The sequence below is a fragment of the Echinops telfairi genome, unplaced genomic scaffold (assembly GCF_000313985.2).
Source record: "Echinops telfairi isolate 266 unplaced genomic scaffold, ASM31398v2 ScPeMD7_15;HRSCAF=58, whole genome shotgun sequence".
Lineage (NCBI taxonomy): Eukaryota > Metazoa > Chordata > Mammalia > Afrosoricida > Tenrecidae > Echinops > Echinops telfairi.
Genome location: NW_022103912.1, coordinates 10868491 through 10870655, shown reverse-complemented (window position 1 = coordinate 10870655; position 2165 = coordinate 10868491).

The following is a 2165-nucleotide window of genomic DNA, read 5'->3' as shown; positions in this document are numbered from 1 at the left end:
AGGTGTCTCATGGGAATTTTATCTATTCTTAGTTAAAAATCAGAGCCTTCTACCCTTCATGTGGAATAACCTCAGAAAAATCTCCTGAGTCTTCAGTAGCTTAATTGTGAGCAGAATTCAGGCAGATACTAGAGGCAAGCAGCAGGCTGTGGTTATCTCTTGCTCACTCAGGGTTTGCAAGTGAATTTAACTCAGCACAAAATTGTTGTTATGGTGAAATTCTTCCCTCTCCCCACCCCCCCATGGTGCAATTCTTACCTTGTTGGGCTCACTAGGACTGAATCAGAGTTAATTACCTTTGTGCCCTTGCTTTCAAGTAAAGAGAAGTTCATCTAACTTTTTTGTTTTCTCCAAAGATCCCAGCTACTTGGAGATGCTGGCAGGGGGAGGAAAGAAAAGGAAAAGGAATCCCACTAATGTTTGGAAAAATAAGAGGTTGTTCTGTCTGAATTGCAGGTCTTCCTACCTTAAAGGCAACTGTGAGCTAAACAACCTGGAGGCTAATTTCATTGTTTGGATGGAGTGACCGATGTTTTGTAGATAGCTCTTGTACAAGAGTTCTGCTGTCCTTTCAAAAGAAAAAGATAAAGCCCCCAAGACAATTCCACTACCATCAAGCAGATTCCAACTCATAGTCATCCTACTTGACAGAGTAGAACTGCCCCCTCTGGGTTTCTGAGACTTTAAATCTTCAAGGGAGAAGGTAGCCTCCTCTTGCTCCTGCACAGCTTCTAGTGGAGTTGAAATGCCGACCTTGTGGTTAGCAGCTCCACATGTAATGCACTAGGACACCAGGGTTCCTTTAAAGAAAAGACAGAGCACAGAACATTTTCAGGGGACATTTGTGGTTCAGTAATAGAACTGTCATTTACTAGGTGGGAGTTTGATTCTAACCAATGTCCTGCATCAGTGGTGGCTTGCCTGTGCTATGATGGTGAACAGGTTTCAGTGGTGTTGCGCCCACTATCATGTGAACTAAGAAGCAGCCTGGTGATCTAATTCCAAAAAAACTAGCCAGTCATGAAAACCCAATGAATCACAACAGTCTGATTGAGAACAGATGATAGGATTGGTACAGGAGCAGACAGTTCTATCCCCTGAGCTTATGACAAGTCTGACGGACCCAGGGCATTGAAGGAAGAGGAGGTGAAGGAGAATTGTTTTTCAGAAGATTAGACACCTAGTTAGCACCCTTCTTCTCTGGCAAGGTTCTGAATGTTCTGAGAACTAATATAAAGAAGAAGCAGATAGACACTAAATGTCACCCTTTTAACCAATATAAACCTAAATGGCTTTAGATCAGTTTGGTGCCAAGAATGAAGCAAGCTCGTTCTAATGCACTCCTTCCATCCCCTAAACAGGTGGCATTTGAAAACGAAAGCCCATTTTCCTCAGACACAGAGCCTGGGGGCCTGTCCTGGACCACCTGCCCCCTGAGGGCAGCTCCTTAACAGAAAGAGAGAATGCTGAGTTGCCCAGTTGCTCTCAAATGCATCAACCCTCTCCTTGCGGGAGAAACAGGTCACAACTGTGTTGATTAGCTGAGACATGACAGGCTCAGCAAGTTCCTGGCCAAGCAAATGGTTTTCTTGACTCATTCAGGAACTCACTCAAAAGACCAGCAGGTAGCAGCACCTCTCATTCGCCTTCCCTTTTAACTGGCTTGGTGTTTTGAGTTCCCCCGGGGTCAGATCCATCTGCTCCATAAAGGTCTCAAGGCTGAGACTGTGCAGCAGCAGCAGCGGGTCACCAGGCCTGTCTCTGGGGCTTAACTTACCACGGAGGTTGAAATCAACTGGTTTCTTTGGAAAAGACATCCAAAAGTGGTTCAAAGTCTAGTCACGAACAGTGACCTGCTCTTAGAGCTACCGAGGGAATTTGGGATACTGGGAAAAAACAACGAACCTGTACTAAAAACTGGCTATATACTTTCCAGGGCAAATTGCAAAACAAAAAATTGGAGCCACTTTTTTAAAGTAAAGTATTAAGAATTTTAAGAGGGTGGCAATAGAGCATTGATTCTATGCAATGTCTTTGCAAGTGTGAGCGCCTGGGAGACTGCATGGGTTGGATTCCCTGGAGCCAGCCCTGTCTGTGCTGAAGGGCATTATTTAGCATCTTTGGACCATTCTTTACTTGAAATCTAACTGGGAGCAACTTCAACA